An 18449-nucleotide genomic window follows, 5' to 3' on the forward strand; every position below is an offset into this window, starting at 1 on the left:
CCGTCCTAATCCCCTTTTCCCCACTTGGACTCTCTTAGACTCTGTGATAAATCTAATCAGAGTATTGGAGCTGTCTTATGGTGGAAGTGTTGGGAACGTGCACAGACCCCGAGGATCTGGTGACTCTGACAGAATAGTGAGCCCATTAATTATTATCCTCCTGGTTTGTGTATGTTCTCAGCATGGCCACATTGGACGAGCTAGTCAAGGCTATCACCCAGCTCCAGTCAGAAGTGGTATCATCAAAGGATTTGACAAATAGTCTAGCTGAGAGGGGGAGTCAGTTACAGAATAAGGTTGAGAAGAAAGAACAAAGTCCCACAGGTGTGTCTTGGCCAGGTACTTCTTCTCAGACTTCTGGAGGTAATCCGACTAACATTTCCCTCAATGTTCCTTCAGCCATTCCTTTAGCTCCCCCAGAACGCTTCTCAGGTGATCCCTTGAAAGCGCAATCTTTTCTGGTTCAAGTGGAACTTCACTTCACCTGCCGACCACATACTTTCCCCGATGCCCAGTCTAAAGTAGCTTTCTTGTTGTCATATCTGTCTGAAGATGCTGCTACCTGGGCTATTCCTCTTGTGCGTAAAAATAGTCCCCTGTTGTACAACTGGAAAAATTTTGTTCGTGAATTTGAGAGAGTTTTCGATCGTAGAACTGTAACACAGTCAGCAGATCGTGAATTATTAGACTTACGCCAAGGGAATCAGGACTTAGGAGGCATTCTGACCTCGGCGGTAAAAGGCGCTTACCGCCGGTCAGAAGACCGCCATAACACCGCCGCGGTCGCGGCAAAACGCCACGGTCATTCTAACCCGCAACTGGCAAACCGCCAAAAACCCGACATCCACAAAAGTCCGCCACACCGACGGGCAGCGCAAAACAGGCGATGACCAAACCTCCACCATCACGCCAACAGAAATACGCCCAGGCCATTCCGACCCACAAATCCCCGCAGCGGTCTTTCAACCGCGGTATTCCATTTGCGGGACACACCGCCGCGCTCAAAATACACACACCTTTACAAAACACTACCACATTGGACAAATCAAAATACACACACCTGAGACACATACACACACCACTCCCACACACCCAATTAAATATAAAACACACACCCACATCACCCACAAACCCTTACAACCACAATTGCGACTGAAGGACAGAGAGAGACAGCACAGCATAGAGTAGACCATCACACAGAGGCAAATCACAACATCACCCACACAATTTCCACGCACAAAACACCATACACCACCACACACTACAACACATACACCACCCCTCACCTCATCCACACCACCCCATGGCACCCCAAAGACACCCCAGGTTCTCTGACGCAGAACTCAGGGTCATGGTGGAGGAAATAGTTCGTGTAGAGCCCCAGCTCTTCGGTGCACAGGTGCAGCACACCACCATTGCCAGGAAGATGGAGCTATGGAGCAGAATAGTGGACAGGGTCAACGCTGTGGGACAGCATCCACGCAATCGGCACGACATCAGGAAGCGGTGGAATGACCTACGGGGGAAGGTGCGTTCCATGGTATCAAGGCACAACATCGCGGTACAGCGGACTGGCGGCAGACCCCCACCTACTCCCCCAGAATTCACAGCATGGGAGGAGGAAGTCTTGCACATCCTGCATCCTGAGGGCCTCGCAGAAGTAGGCGGAGGAATGGACTCTGGTAAGGCAAATCTCCACTACTTCATTCCCCCCACCCCACCTGCATGCCAAATCATACGCCCACCCTCACCCCCACCCCCATCACACCAACTCCTTTCAAATGGCTCACCATCACAACCCACCCATCCCAAAACCTAGCCCTGCATGCCTCCCCAAAGCATGGACACCCATCACCAAAGCATGCCCACTGAACACACCCATCACCCCCACAAGCCACCGTCACAAAAGCCCCCACAAGGGAATGGCAGCACTGGGGTACACGGCCACCCACCCATTACACGAAATGCCACACACAGAAGCAATAACCATACTCTTATACCCCTGCAGGACCCGAACGCCACCACACCGCCACGGAGGGTCCAGAGATGTCCATCCCACCCCCAGAAGAGGCCTCCAGTGATGACAGCAGCTCTGTCTCCCTGGACCCAGATAACCAGCCCGGCCCATCGGGGACCTCTGGACAGTCGGTTCCCCACAGACAGCCACAGGCTACACCCGACCTAACCCCCTCTGGGAACACCAGCACAGCTCCCACCCAGCGGGCCCATGCCTCTGTCTCCAGGACACGTCAATCAGCGGTGGGTCCACCACTACAGGGCACCCAGGTTAACCCACCACCCCAACAACAACAGGGACCTGGGGGCAGTGGTAGTGGGAACACCGTCCAGGGGACAGAGGCCCAGGGAAACAGGGGAACTGGGAGGGCTGCTGTGCGACAGGGGGGGGACAGGCCCAGGGAACCGACTCTCCAAGAGGCCCTCTCCTCCATCATGGGAGCATACCACCGCTCCCAGGAGACAATGGCTACGGTACTGGCCAGGTTCCAGGAGATCCAGGTACTGCAGGAGGAACAGTACATGGGGTTCAGAGAGGAACTGAGGAACATTAGTTCCGCAATGGGGACCATCGTCGTGGCCCTTAACCAGATAGTCACCACATTGCGGGACCATGTGGCACCACAAAGGGCCCCTGTCACTAGCCTGGACCAGGAACAGCCTACCACCTCCGCCGGCGCTAGTGGACAGGAGGCCCCCACACAACGACAGGCCACCAGAACCCCACCTCCTGCAGAAGAAGCACCACCCCGCAAGCGGCACCTGAGATCTCACAAGAAGACAGAGTAGGATGCCAAGACCCCCGCCAGCAAAGGATACCCCCTGATGTCATCCCACTGTCCCACATTGTCACCCTGTCCAACCTTGAACTGCCCCTGCTCCATCCTTCCACAGGCATATGGACAATGCACCTGTGAGACTGAAAACTGGACTCTGCCATGGACATTACTCCACCATCACCCATCACCGTTTTACAATCATGTTCCTAAATGTAGCACTTTATTAAAATCACTTATTGCACTTAAAAAATCTGGAGTCTGCTTGTATTTTGAACAAATTTATTAGACATAACGGTGCAATAATATTCAGTCACATTGTGATGACAACATACCACTGTCACACAGCTGTAGTCCATGGGCAAACAAAGCAGAGGTCACGCAATGGGGCCCACAGCTCTGAAAACGGAAGGGAAAGTCACAACTCAGTTAACAGGAACTGGGGGGAAACTCAGACAGTAGAGAGGCAGGAGACTTTAAGTAAATGTAAAATGGCGTGGTTGATTCGTACCTGTGTGCTACTGAAAATACTGTTGTATCACAGTGTCCCTGTTGTCTTTGTCGTCCCCGTCGTCTTCCTCCTCTTCACTCTCCAGAGGCTCCACAGCTGCTACAACACCACCATCTGGACCATCCTCCTGCAGGAAAGGCACCTGGCAGCGCAAAGCCAGGTTGTGAAGCATACAGCAGGCCACGATGATATGGCACACCTTCTTTGGTGAGTACATTAGGGATCAACCTGTCATATGCAGGCACCTAAACCTGGCCTTCAGGAGGCCGAAGGTTCTTTCTATAATCCTCCTAGTTCGCCCATGGGCCTCATTGTAGCGTTCCTCTGCCCTTGTCCTGGGATTCCTCACTGGGGTAAGTAGCCACAACAGGTTGGGGTAACCAGAGTCACCTATTAGCCACACACGGTGTCTCTGTAGCTGTTCCATCACATAAGGGATGCTGCTATTTCGCATGATGTACGCTTCATGCACTGACCCAGGGAACTTGGCATTTACATGGGAGATGTACTGGTCAGCCAAACAGACCACCTGGACATTCATCGAATGATAACTTTTTCTGTTCCTGTACACCTGCTCACTTTCACTGGAGGGAACCAAAGCCACATGAGTCCCATCACTGGCACCAATGATGTTGGGGATATGGCCAAGGGCATAGAAATCACGTTCACTGTAGCCAAATCGCCCACCTCAGGGAAAACAATGTATCTCCGCATGTATTTCATCAGGGCAGACGACACTCTGGACAAAACCTTAGAAAACATAGGCTGAGACATCCCTGATGATATGGCCACTGTTGTTTGGAATGATCCACTTGCCAAAAAATGGAGTACTGACAGAACCTGCACCAGAGGGGGAATCCCTGTGGGTTGGCGAATGGGGGACATCAGGTCTGGCTCCAGCTGGGCACACAGTTCCTGTATAGTGGCTCTGTCAAGCCTGTATGTCAGTATGACATGTCTTTCTTCCATTGTCGACAGGTCCACCAGCGGTCTGTACACGGGAGGATTCCTCCATCTCCTTGCAAGTCCCAGCGGACGGTGCCTAGGAAGGACAACATGGAGCACAGAGTCAAGCAACCCACAGGTACGTAACCACAGCTTGCACAGTACACGATTCGCTATGCATTGAATGGCTTGTATGATTGGCAATGCAAGGCCTAGGCCTGTGTGACGCTGTAGAAATTAAGCCATGTGGGCCCTTGAAATGGAGGCTGCCTGACCTGTGAAGTGTGACAATGGGATGTGAGGTCAATGCGCTGGCGTGGCACACCGTGGCGGTAGGCGGTCGGAGACCACGGCGCAAAGCAGCATTGGTTAACATTAAACCCTATGGGTCTTAGGAGCCAATGACGATGTGCGCCGGCGGACGCGGTACGCACCGCCGCGGGCGTGACCGCCATTTTCTATCTGCTTAATCACTCGAGACCTGATCATCCACAGGAGAGGACCTATACTGCAAGTGCTGCTGTGACCTCGGTCTGGAAGAGACAATGGCTGCTGCGACTGGGGAAAGGGCCCCTGCCTTCCCATCTGAGGAATTGGAGAAACTTGTTGATGGGGTCCTCCCCCAGTATGCGCTACTCTACGGTCCTCCAGACCAACAGGTAAGTACACAGGGAGCACGTTGTATGGGCTATGCCTGTGTTGAGTGGGGTGGATGTAAGATGGTGGGGAGGGGAGCGAATGAGGAATGCAACGCACGACAGATGAGAGCATGTACCACATGGCAAGGTTGGGGAGGGGGGGCCACTCACATCGACCATGCAGATAAGTGATGATATTTCTTTTCCCACCCTGTCCATGTCACATAGGTCAGCGCCCATCAGAAGATCGACATTTGGCGTGCCATCGCCAAGGACGCCCGGGCCCTGGGGGTCCACAACAGACGGGGCACCCACTGCCGCAAGAGGTGGGAGGACATCTGCCGTGGGAGCAAAAAGACCGCCGAGGCTCTGCTGGGGATGGCCTCCCAACCTAGGAGGGGTGCCACACGGCAATTGACCCCCCTGATGTCCCGGAACCTGGCGGTGGCCTACCCCGATTTGGATGGGCGCGTGAGGACATCACAGCAGACACAAGGGGGTGAGTCTCATCACATTCTGCTATATCAGCGCACAGTGGAGGTGTCTGGGTGGTGGAGGAGGGCTGTGGCTATCTCTAGGCCAGGGCGGTTTCTGTAGGCTAGGCCCCTCCGTTAGGCATGGCCCTGTGCCGCCGCCCCCCACCTCTGTAGGGTGCTAAGTACAGCTATCCAATGGCCCGGGCTCACCTATGTGTGCAGTTGTCCTCCATAGACTTGTAGGCCAAGTCACAATAATTGAGTAGTGTACCCCGAGTGCGCGGCGTAGTGCAGGGGGCTTCTGTGTCTGTCCTCTCCGCCCACTGTGCCGCCAATGCATGCACTCAACATGTCTTTCTTTCTTCTCCCCCCCCTTTTTTTTGGTTTTCCTGTTCATGTGAGCATTAGCATCATCAGGCGGAGGAGAAGTGGCATCGGCGCACGAGGGAGCTGCATCTCACATGGCCCTGGAGGGCCCTGCAACCGACTCCGAGTTCACCAGTGAGACGGAGGGCGATGGGAGCACCACAACAGGGACCCGTGGAGACGTCAGCGACACCGACACGTCCTCGGAAGGGAGCTCCCTTGTGGTGGCGGCAACATCCGTGCCCACCGCAACAACAGGTACAGCCGCCACCCAGCGCACCAGCTCCGCCCTCCCAGCAGCCCCTCAGCGTTCGCCCCGTGCCCGCTCGGCCAGGAAGCCGGGCATCTCCTTCGCCCCAGGCACCTCAGGCCCTGCCCCAGTTACCCCTGCTGCCCTCAGTGCGGAGATCATTGACCTCCTCCAGACGCTCATTGTTGGGCAGTCTACCCTTTTGAATGCCATCCAGTGGGTGGAAAGGGAGGTGCATCGGAGCAATGCATACCTGGAGGGCATTCATTCGGGTCAGGCTGCCCATCAGCGATCGTTCAACGCTCTGGCCTCAGCACTGACGGCAGCCATTGTCCCTGTCTCCAGCCTCCCTCCAACTCCCTCCACCCAGTCCCACTCCCATGTTCCTCTGCCTATCCCAGGCACACCTACAGACCAGCCTGTACACACATCAACACCCAAGGGCAGCTCATCCAGACATAAGCACCACAGATCACACAAGCATTCACCCAAGCAACATCCACATGCAGACATGCCAACAGCCACTGCCTCCTCTGTGTCCCCCTCCTCCTCGTCTCCCTCCTCCCTCCCTGTGACGTCTCCACTCACACATGCATGCACAACATCATCAGCCACTACGTCCATCACCAGCACACCCACCAGAACACTCCGCACACGTGCAGTCACCACCCCCACTGCCATTTACACGTCCCCTGTGTCCTCTCCCAGTGTGTCTGTCACCCCCTCTTCCAAACCACACAAATGCAGGCAGCCACCCACCCAACAGCCATCCACCTCACGACAGCCTCCGTCACAAGCACCTGCACCCATAGACAGCACACTTGACTCTCCTACAACCACATCCTCTTCCTCCACTCCCATACCCACTGCACCTACCCTTCCCATTGCTCCTAAAAAGTTTTTCCTCTCCAAAATTAACCTCTTTGCATCACCTGACCCATCCCCTCCATCTCGTAAGAGTCCAAACAGCACCTCAGCCACCACAAGCCCTGCACCTACTAGGACCATAGTTCAGGGCTATTGGAGTCCACCAGCTTCTAGGGCCGGAACATCGGCCAGCAGCAAGGGGACAGCCAGCCCACCCCCTGGGAAAAGAACCAAAAAAGGGAAGGGCCGGCGCGACAGGCCTGAGACGGCTGCCCCCAAGGACAGTACCCTTGCACCGTCACCTGGCACATCCACAAAGGGAGGCAAGGGCCCCAGGGCGGACAAGTCCGGCAGCAGGCGAGCTGCCCAGGAGGGCCCCACCAACCCCATTTCGGGTGTGACGGAGGACACCCACTGGCCCAGGACTCCAGCACAGGAGGGCCCCGCTAGCGAAAGGTCGGATGGCGACTGAGCGGGAATTATTGGCCAGATCCGGTTCCCCAGGAACACAAGACAAGCACCGCTGAACAGGGCCCCGCCGTGACAAGCACCGCTGAACAGGGCCCCGCCGTCTCAAGAACCGCTGAACAGGGCCCTGCCGTGACAAGCACTGCTGAACAGGGCCCCACCGTGACAAGCACCGCTGAACAGGGCCCCGCCGTCTCAAGAACTGCTGAACAGGGCCCCGCCGTGACAAGCACCGCTGAACCGGGCCCCGCCGTGACAAGCACCGCTGAACAGGGCCCCGCCGTGACAAGCACCGCTGAACAGGGTCCCGCCGTCTCAAGAACCGCTGAACAGGGCCCCGCCGTGACAAGCACCGCTGAACAGGGCCCCGCCGTCTCAAGAACCGCTGAACAGGGCCCCGCTGTGACAAGCACCGCTGAACAGGGCCCGCCGTGACAAGCACTGCTGAACAGGGCCCTTCCTGTCAAGCACCGCTCCGCTGGGCCCTTCCTGTCAAGCACCGCTCCGCTGGGCCCTTCTTGACAAGCACCGCTCCGCTGGGCCCTTCCTGTCAAGCACCGCTCCGCTGGGCCCTTCAACTCAAGCACCGCTCCGCTGGGCACCGCCGTCTCTGAACTGCTCCGCTGGGCCCTTCCTGTCAAGCACCGCTCCGCTGGGCACCGCCGTCTCTGAACTGCGCCGCTGGGCCCTTCCTGTCAAGCACCGCTCCGCTGGGCCCTTCCTGTCAAGCACCGCTCCGCTGGGCCCTTCAACTCAAGCACCGCTCCGCTGGGCACCGCCGTCTCTGAACTGCTCCGCTGGGCCCTTCCTGTCAAGCACCGCTCCGCTGGGCCCTTCCTGTCAAGCACTGCTCCGCTGGGCCCTTCATCTCAAGCACCGCTGGCCCATTGGCAGGGCCGGATCTGTGTCGGGCAGGGCTTCACGAAGCACTCTGGCCAACATGCCTCCTCCATAACCAGTGGAGTCTGTAATCCACCTGATAGACTGTGGCTTTGCACTTCCCAGGATGTGACAGTGGTCAACCCACCCACTGTAGAGACTTGAGAGACTGTGGCTTTGCACTCCCCAGGATGGTACAGTTTGCAATCCACCCACTGTAGAGACTTGAGAGACTGTGGCTTTGTACTCCCCAGGATGGTACAGTGGGCATGGAGGCCCCTCATGGATCTGGCGTCGTGGACTCATGTGGCTGAGGTGCCCCCCCTTCCCTTCCCCTTGAGGTGCCTGTAGTTTTATTATCTGATGCCCCAGCAGTGTTCTCTCCAATGGAATCGGGTCTCGTGTGTGGGCTTTGCCCATGTGTTTATGCACATTGGCCCACGAACAATGGAAGGTAGCCAATATGTGCCGGACTTTTGTGCTATGTATATATTGTTCATGTTGTAATATATTTTATTTAGATATTTCATATTTCACTTAACTTCAAATATGCTATAATATACTTCAATTTTAAGGATCAATTTATTTTGTCTTTGCATTCTTCCGGGGGGTTTGGGGGGTGTCACTCTGACTTGTTGCTCTGCATTGGTGTGTAGGGATTTGGGGGGAGGTGGTGGGGGGTGTGTGTCGCGTATGTGTGTGCCCGTAACCTTTTCTCCTCCCCCCTCCCCTGTGTCGTAGGTGCAGTACTCACCGTTGTCGTCTGCGCCGGCGTTCGTGCTCCTGGTAGAGGAGCAGGTAGACAATAGCTGGTAGGATGTTTAATTCGGGTTCCATGCTGTCCAGATTCCCCGTGGAGTGTATAGAGGTGAGCGTTTTCCCGTTCGTAGTCTGTTTCCGCCGTGTTTTTATCGGCGGGGCTCCCGCACCGGAAAAGGTGGCGGATTGGTGGGTCGTGATAGGGTGGGCGGTACATTGTCTGCCGCCTGTCTGTTGGCGGTGACCGCCGTGCTGTTTGTTTGTCCCGCCGTGGCAGTCGGAGTGTTAAAGTGGCGGGCTGTGTTGGCGGTTCCCGCCAGGGTCAGAATTCCATTTCTTTTACCGCCTGCCTGTTGGCGGGTTGTCCGCCGCTTTACCACCGACCGCCAGGGTTGGAAGGACCCCCTTAGTGTCATATTTAGCCAACTTTAATCGGCTGGTCGCTGAGACATCCTGGCCTGAAGAAAAACAAGCGGCCTTGTTTTACAGGGGACTCAAAGAGGAGCTAAAAGACATCTTTGCGCAAATCGACCCACAACCTGCAAACTGTCAAGATTTAATAAACCTTGTCTTGAGGCTTGATCATCGTTTAAACGAACGAAAAGGAACGTGTAAAAAGACTGAAAAACATTCTAGGCATGCTCATGATAACAAAGACTCAAGAACTCCGAGAGAAAGAACGCCGGAACCGATGGAAATTGGAACCATCAGGAGACCTTTGACCAAAGATGAAAAGGACCTACGCAGAAAAAATGGGCAATGTCTCTATTGTGGGCGGAAAGGTCATTTCGCCAAAGATTGTCCAATCAAAACAAAGAGCAAGCGAGGCCCAGTTCAGAAAGTTGCAACCAATGCATCAGTCGAGTCGGAAAATCTAAAGCACCCAAGTTGCAGAGAAGGGTTGCTCTTGGGTGTCACCGTGGATCCTTCACAATCCAAACATCTAAAATTGGGAATAAGAGTTCAGGTCAAGAAAAAGACCTATTTCAAGAAGGCTCTAGTCGACTCTGGGGCTACCGGAAACTTTGTTGATGCCCAATTGGTTCGTGCATGGGGGATCCCATGTATTGAAAAGAAGACCCCAGAAACCATCCAGGCAGTTGATGGAAAACTCTTGACTGGAGGTCCGATAACTCTTCAGACTGTCCCCTTGACAATAATTTGTGAAGGTAAAAATCAAAGAAAGAAACATAAAGAGGAACTCATCCTTGACATGATCCATGCTCCCCAGTATGGGATCATCCTTGGCTTGCCATGGTTAACTCATCACAATCCAGAGATTAATTGGGCAGAACGAAAGATCGTGTTCTCCTCAGTGCTATGTAAAGAACATTGTCTCCAAAGGACTCAAGAATCGGAAGTTCGCCATTCTTACATAGCTACCGCCGCAGAGAAAGAAGTTCAGTTGCCCAAACAGTATTCGTCTTATGAAGATGTATTTGATGAGAAGGAAGCAGAGAACTTACCTCCTCATAGATCTTATGACTGTCAAATTGATCTAGTCCCAGGGGGGATACTTCCCAACTGTCGTGTGTATGCCCTGTCAGAACATGAAAATCAACATTTACGAAAATACTTGGATCAATTCTTAGAGAATGGTTTCATCCGCCCCTCTAAGTCTCCCACAGCTTCTCCTTAGTTTTTTTGTTCCAAAAGCGAACGGAGAGCTTCGATCTTGTATCGACTATAGGGGCTTGAATAAAATCACCATCAAGAACAAATATCCTTTGCCTCTAATTCCGGTCTTACTGGAACAAGTAAAGAAAGCAAAAATCTACACGAAGCTTGATCTTCGAGGTGCTTACCATTTGGTCAGAATGAGAGAGAGTGACGAATGGAAAATGGCATTCAAAACAAGATATGGCCTTTTTGAATACACCGTCATGCCTTTTGGTCTGTGCAATGCTCAAGCAGCATTTCAATTTTTCTTAAATGACGTTCTTAGAGAGTACCTCGATATCTTTGCCATAGTTTACATTGATGACATTTTGATCTACTCAGACAATGAGAATGAACATGTTCAACATGTCAAGAACATTTTGGCAGCCCTTCGTAAACACTATTTATATTGCAAGCTAACCAAGTGTGAGTTTCATGTTACCACAGTTGAGTTTTTAGGGGTTATCCTTACCCCTCAAGGTATGGTGATGGCAGAAAGGAAAGTAAAAGCCGTATCTGAATGGCCCATCCCAAAGACTGTTCGTGATGTACAATGTTTCCTGGGCTTAGCAAATTTTTACTGGAGGTTCATCAATCATTTCTCCCAGACAGTGGCTCCAATTACTAAGTTATTAAGAAAGAAAGAAAAATTTGTATGGTCCCCAGAAGCAGACCAAGCCTTTTCAACTTTGAAAGAAGCTTTCTCCACTGCCCCAGTCTTGACTCATCCAGATGCGGATCGACCTTTCATAGTGGAAGCTGATGCTTCAGATGTGGCGATAGGAGCAGTCTTGTCACAACGAAACAAAGACACTGGTCAGCTTCATCCTGTAGCTTACATGTCTCGGAAGTTGAACGAAGCTGAACAGAACTATGTCATTGCTGAAAAAGAGTTTCAGGCGATTTGTGACGCCTTTAAAGAATGGAGACATCATTTGTTGGGAGCTAAATATACTGTCACAGTATATACTGATCATCGCAATCTTCAATTCATGAGTTCTGCCAGACTTTGACTCCTCGGCAATTACGCTGGATGCTGTTTTTTGCCGAGTTTGATTTTGTGGTAACCTTCCGGCCTGGTAAAGATAATCGCAAAGCTGACGCCTTGTCCCGCCAAGAGTCTACCACATTGCCTGCAGTTCAAACCTCCAGAGCTATCATTGCTCCTGACAAGGTCCTATGTATCATAAAAACAGAAGATTTCTTTGAAGACATCCGCAATTCATTCACTGTTGAAAAATGGCAGGCATGGGCCCAAGCAGATCCGAAAAGATCAATCAAGCAAGGATTACCCTTTCACGATGCTCGTTTGTTCGTGCCCACTACCAAACTTCGCAAGATAGCGTTTCATTTGTTGCATGTTATACCTACAGCAGGTCACCCTGGTACTCCTAAAACTCTTGAATTAATCCAACGCTATTTTTGGAGGCCTACCTTAACAAAGGATGTAAAAACAATGGTAAACAACTGCGAAGTCTGTGCTCGCACTAAAACAAGTCATTCAAAACCGAAAGGGTTGTTACACCCACTCCCAACCCCAAGTCGTCCATGGGAACACATCTCTTTAGACTTTATTACAGGTCTGCCAGTGGTTCAACAGCATTCAGTAATTCTGGTGGTAGTAGATAGTCTCACGAAATATGGACATTTCATTGCCTGTAAGAAATTACCCACCTCTAGTGAACTGGCAACTATCTTACTGAATAGAGTGGTTCGTTATCATGGACTGCCAAAAGTGATCCTCTCCAATCGGGGATCGCAATTTGCCTCCAACTTCTGGAAGACATGGTGTAAAACACTCCAAGTGACATCTACCCTATCTACTAGCCACCATCCTTAAACAGATGGTCAAACGGAGAGACTAAATCAGACTTTGAAGCAATACCTACGTGCTTACGCTGAAAAAGTACTTAATTCATGGACATCAATGCTCTGGTTAGCTGAGTTAGCCTACAACAATTCCTTCCACACGTCTACTGGCGTTACACCCTTCTTTGGTTTGTTTGGCTATCATCCTGACACCTTGCCCATCACAATTCCTCAAGAAAGTTCTCTTACTCCAGCTGTGTCAGAAATCATTCAACATTTGCATCAAACTCAGAAATCGATTCAACAACATTTAGAAAAAGCCACAAAAAAATACAAAAAGCATTATGACAAGAAACATTGTGAGGGACCGCAGTATCAACCTGGTGACAAAGTGTGGCTTTCCACAAAACATATAGACTTCAAGAAGAAGCACATGTTCAACCCCAAATTTATAGGTCCTTACACTGTTCTTCAGCAAATCAATCCTGTGACCTATAAATTACAATTCCCAAAATCATTACGGATTCATCCAGTGTTCCATACTTCCCTCTTTAAAAAGGCAGTCCAAAAGGTCCACCCTCATCCAGCTCCTGTTCTAGTACAGGGGGAAGAAGAATATGAAGTCAAGAAAGTGTTGGACTCTAAACTGAGAGGGCGTAACCTATGGTACTTAATCTCATGGAAAGGTTATGGCCCTTAAAGTAATTCATGGGTTTCCGCATCTGATGTTCATGCTCCAGTACTTGTGAGACCCTTTCATCATCTCAATCCAGATAAACCAAGCCCTAAAGCGTGCCTGGGAGAGGGGAGTACTGTCAACATCAGGACAGTGCGCGCTCTATGGGCATCTAGAATGCAAAAACCCAACACTTGCAAGATAATGTAATTTATGCATTGTGATGATATGTTATTGTTTAACCTTTTGCATTGCAGAATTCCATCCAAAAGATTCAATTTTAAGGTGCTTATAAATACTGTACATTTGCAATGTATTGCTGCAGACATTCAGAGTGTGTTAGGGTGTGGTCCCTTTCCAGGGCCTTCTAGAGACTTTCCCTGCAACATGCCTGGGCGTGGTTCTAGGCTGGGCCAAGACTCTATAAAAGAGAGTCAGCATAGCTTCCAGTGCTCACTATTTAGAGGTCCCGGTGCAGAGCAGCAGCTTCTTCCTGAGCTCCTGTCCCGGCGGCCTATTTGGATTTTCCAGTCTTCTGCACTCATCTCTCATTGGTGATCACTGTTTCCAGGCGGTAAGACGGTGTTTGGACATTTCCCAACACCGTAATTGAGTTTTTTCATATTCTTGATTTTAATTCTTAAATGAATAACAGATTACTTGTGTGCTGCCATTTTTTGACATTTGTATGGTGGTTTGCAAATAGGGAGGACGCCCAATTTATTCCATAAAGATTTGACTTCGTTATTACCTTGTTGTTCATTGCGCGCTGATATTTCTTGACATTTACATTATGTTTTACGAGTTGGCAAGACGTGCAACTCGTTTCATGAGCATTTAACTTTGTTGTTCATTGCGCGCTACCATTTTCTGGCATTTACATGGTGGCATTCGAATCGGCAACACGCGCAATTCTTTCCTTGAGTGTTTTTTCATGTTATTCATTGTGCGCTACCATTTCTTGGCATTTGCATGGTGGCATTTGAAGCGGCAAGATGCGCAATTCTTTCCCTGAGTGCTTTTCATGTTGTTCATTGTGCGCTACCATTTCTTGGCATTTGTATGGTGGCATTTGAATCGGCAAGACGCGCAATTCTTTCCTCGTGTATAAATAATGTAAATTACTGTGCGCTACTATTCTAAGACATTTTCTTGGTAGCATTTCAAGTTTACACGTTGCGTGATTTATTCCTTGAATCTACGTTGTGTGATTTCATGGTGCACAATCCTTTATGGTGTTTAATACTCATATAAAAATCTGCAATGTGCGCAATTCACTTCCCAATGTTTTTTCTGTGATGAACACAACAATACCAGAGTTCTAGATGGAATGCTGTGTGTTCCTGATATATATTCTTAAAAGGAGATTCATATGGTTGTTTAGAAATTGTTCAGAGTGTTTCCTGATTCTCATGCTAAAGAAAGTACTCGGATCTAAAAGTCCTATTTAACTTTTCCTGTTTCCTCCTCAGGCATTCGGTCAACTAAAGTCTATTCAGTTTTAGGACTATTCTAGGGTTGTTCATGTTTTTCGGAAAAGACGAAGCTTAGAGTTGTAGCATGGTACTGATTTCATGAGATGTAATTTTGATGTTGTGTTTTAACCTTTTGCTTCCTACAGGTCTCCTTCCCAGCTGTTCCCGTCCTAATCCCCTTTTCCCCACTTGGACTCTCTTAGACTCTGTGATAAATCTAATCAGAGTATTGGAGCTGTCTTGTGGTGGAAGTGTTGGGAACGTGCACAGACCCCGAGGATCTGGTGACTCTGACAACATCTCTATTTTTTGATTGTGTGTAGCCCCCTCAACCTCAACAAAAGTACCACACATGGCACCGGAGGCACCCCACACATCAGAGAATGAAGATGTGGAAGGAACTACATTCACAAGGAAATCCACCTGGTAGCACCAGTCTGGTCCACTTGGACAGTATCTCCTTAGTTCTGTGCTTACGATCATGCCAGTGTTGTGACAGCAGGAAATGTGCCCTCTTTACTTAACCAGTGTTGCCTTGTCTGCTATGTACTAGCTTTGTCTCAAATCTTACCTATTGGCAATTTTGACACCTCCTCACTAATGCACACTTCTCCTACCCATGTTTCATTACATGTTGATGACATTTAGCAGCCAATATGACAGCTCCTTGGTAATAGGGACGCACATGTACGGATATGAAGACAATAAGCATACCCTAAGCCATTCCTCCTACTGGGTCAGTACACACATGAGAACACCCAGACACTCAATCAACCTGGAGAACAAATAGTCTAATACAAACAGGATTTATTTAAAAATATTTAAAACCTCATACCTAAACCTAGCCTAAAGACTACCCTACACTAAACTAACCTAAGCTAACTTAACTTAACTTACAACTACACCTATCAAACCTGTTCTAAACTAACCTTACACATTCAACACAACATGCTAAACATTGTCCCCCCCCCCCTTAGCAGACGAGATACAAGCAGGACAACATAAACTAAGGCTAAACATATACTTATTTAACCTATTTCCTAAACAAATATATATTTTTTGTAAGTTTAAAAGAAAAACATTTAATTCATATACCCCAATATAACCCCCAGCCAACCCCGCCAAATAAAAAAGTAATAAAACCCACCCCCTACTATACTTACTCTAACCTATGCCTACCATGCACTATTCCACTAACCTAACACTACCCATCTGAAACCCAGTATAAATATCTATCAACTGTAAAAGGGAGAGGGAAGGACCTGGAAGGTTGTGCCACTGCCACTTCACATTTTTTTCAATTTCCCCTTAATTTTCTTTAAAAACATATGGCCCTTTGCACTCTCCTTCTATAAATGTTCCAATCTGGCCATCATGGCAGCCATGTCCAGTCTCATGTCTCATTCAAAGTTAGATGTAATGACTGCAGCAGTACGGGTTCCTGGCTTGTGACAGGTGCAGCAGATGTGGAGGGGGTCAGACCCGCAGAGACCCCCTGGAACCCTGATCTTTCCCCAATGGGCCCTGCTTTTCTTGTGGCTGCTGCAGAGGTCCCCTGTGTGGGAAAGCACGCCATGCCCCTGTGGCCTTTTCTGTCCTGAACCTCCTCTCCATTCTCTGGTACCCGGCATTCACATACAATATGTGCCTGTATCTGTCTGCCCGTTTGTGGAATGCATGTTGTTCTGCTTGTGTCATATTGGCAGCTGAAAAATGAGGACAATAAAGCATTAAACACAGTATTGGGTGGATATAAAACAGGCATGCAATGTACACATTCCCAGATGACACATACAGTTCACCACACATTCCACAACAATGACTTACTCCAAATCTATGACAATTCCCTACCAGCCATCTACGGTATCATGTACATGTCAAAGGGACAACAGCTATCCATTGCTGACCATCAGGGCCCAGAGGTGAGTGGACTACTGTGTCCTTGCTCAACCTTTGTGTTAACAAACTAGTGAGAATAACGTGTCCCAACAAATCTAGATTCCCTGTGCCATTGTCAACATCGGGCGCTTTGTATGCAATCCACCACTTTAACACCCCTGGTGCTACATCAAGGCTTGCCCAGGCATCATGGATGCAAGGTGGGGGGTCATCTGAAAAGGGGGCTGGAAACTTCCCACCGGCTATTCTAACTTTTGTTAAAGCTTCATTCATGTGTCCTGGCTTATGACTTGGTTTGAGCATACGTTACAAGGGGGCACACCATTTCTCATGATGTGCCCACATGTACAAATAGTGCAAAGTCCCCATAAAGTTTGGCCAAAGCCTGAACAGCACATCAAAGTTGTCTACAGATTACATAACTATTGTCCCCTACCCTGTGCTATGTGTAATGCGGCACACACATGGTGGCTGTAAGGGTGCCCTTAGGTCCACAGTAAGATTGCCACTGGATTGGGTGCTTCTACAGTATTTGTTTCTATTGAAAAACATGTGCACATGCATGTCAGACATCACCCAAGTACCATGCACACACTCAGCTTTCACATTATATGCACATGTGATGTGACTAAGATCACTCAAAAATTTCATGATGGCTAGAACATGTTGGTAAATCTGCTGAAATCTAGCTTGCAACAATCCATAGGCATTTCCCACAACCATCTGGAGCTGAGTTGTATACTAATTGTGTACTGTGCTGACTGTTGCCCAGCACAATATGGCTCCTTGTATGACTACAGCCTCAATTTATATCAGAAGGGTACTTAGGCACTAGTGGTGCAAGTGTCTCCTATGTAAGCTTACTAGAGAGCTCTATAAATTACCTTCATTTGTACCATTTCCTGAGTAACTGTAAACTACGTGTAGCACACAGTTCTGTCAAAATTTCTGTGACAAAGTTGTTGGCAACAGGCATGCTAATTACATAAATAGCAGCTCTGACACCTATAATGATTGACATCAATGTATAGGTGGACATGCTTTCCATTTCCCTGCACCCACAATTCCATAGCAGCACATGTTGCCATTTGTGCAACAAGCAAGCCATTCTCAATGCTCAACATTGCATCAGACATGATGTCACCATCCGAACTCAGATGATACTTTAGCATTGGTCATGCAAAACCTTTTTTCATTGCATTGCACACATCAGACTGTCTGACACAAAACCCTGGATTGCTACACCTGACACACAAGGTGACACTTACTGGGAGCTTTGGTGTCTTCAAATCTGGACACCTCTACACTGGTGTAGGGTAGAGGCCCACTTGCAATACATGAAAGGAAAACATAGCTTTGTGATATGTGGACATTTCTGTGCATTGACGATAGTTTTAAAATCAACTTGTTAAGCTGAGTGAGCAAGTCAACCTAGTGGTAGATAAGACCAACTGTCAAACATCTATAATCTGTCAGTCAGACATAGGGGGTCATTACAACCCTGGCAGACGGTGTTAAAGCGGCGGTAATACCGCAAACAGTCCGGCGGAAAAAAAAAGGGAATTATGACCGTGGCGGAAACCGCCAATAAAGACAGCCACTTTAACACTCCGACCGCCACGGCGGTACAGACAAGCAGCGCGGCGGTCACCGCCAACAGACAGGCGGAGGACAAAGTACCGCCCACAGTATTACAACAGGCCAATCCGCCACCTTTTCCGGGGGGGGATTCACCGTGGATAAAAACATGGCGGAAACAGCCATTTCAATGGGAAAACGCTCACCTTAACACAATCCACGAGGAAGGAGGGCACCATGGAGCCGGAACTCCAAATACTCCCTGCGATAGTCTTCCTGCTCCTCTACGATCATCAGCAACGCCGGCGCCGAAGACAACGGTGAGTACTGCACCTACGACATAGGGGAGGGGGGAGGCAAAAGTCAGGGACACACACACGCAACACCCCCACCCCGACCCTC

The sequence above is a fragment of the Pleurodeles waltl genome, chromosome 11 (genome assembly GCF_031143425.1).
Source record: "Pleurodeles waltl isolate 20211129_DDA chromosome 11, aPleWal1.hap1.20221129, whole genome shotgun sequence".
Classification (NCBI taxonomy): Eukaryota; Metazoa; Chordata; class Amphibia; order Caudata; family Salamandridae; genus Pleurodeles; species Pleurodeles waltl.